Here is a 256-nt window from a genome sequence, read left to right on the forward strand (position 1 = left end):
GTAGTGCAAAACAGAGAACAAAGAATATCACAAATAAAAATATTACAAAATATAATAGAATAATCATTAAACATAATCACTTTTACTGTTATAAGCAAGAAATAAAATACTGCTCTTATTCAGGTCACTTACATTAGCTTTACCTCGCCATTATTGGGTCATGTTAACCTAATAGATGTCAGCTTTCACCCAAAAATAAAATAAACCAACCAATTCATATAGTAAAGGGGGCATTTAATGAAAAGTGTTAGACCTT

At 28.9% G+C, this 256-nt stretch overlaps 1 protein-coding gene across 1 annotated transcript in view; it reads left to right on the top strand.

Annotated features, from left to right (window-relative positions):
- The window catches only part of umps (uridine monophosphate synthetase), a 6008-nt gene that overhangs the window by 627 nt on the left and 5125 nt on the right, over nt 1-256 (top strand). The window lies entirely within an intron of this gene.

Source organism: Morone saxatilis, unplaced genomic scaffold, assembly GCF_004916995.1.
Source record: "Morone saxatilis isolate NCDOM2014 unplaced genomic scaffold, NCSU_SB_2.0 Contig5, whole genome shotgun sequence".
Lineage (NCBI taxonomy): Eukaryota > Metazoa > Chordata > Actinopteri > Moronidae > Morone > Morone saxatilis.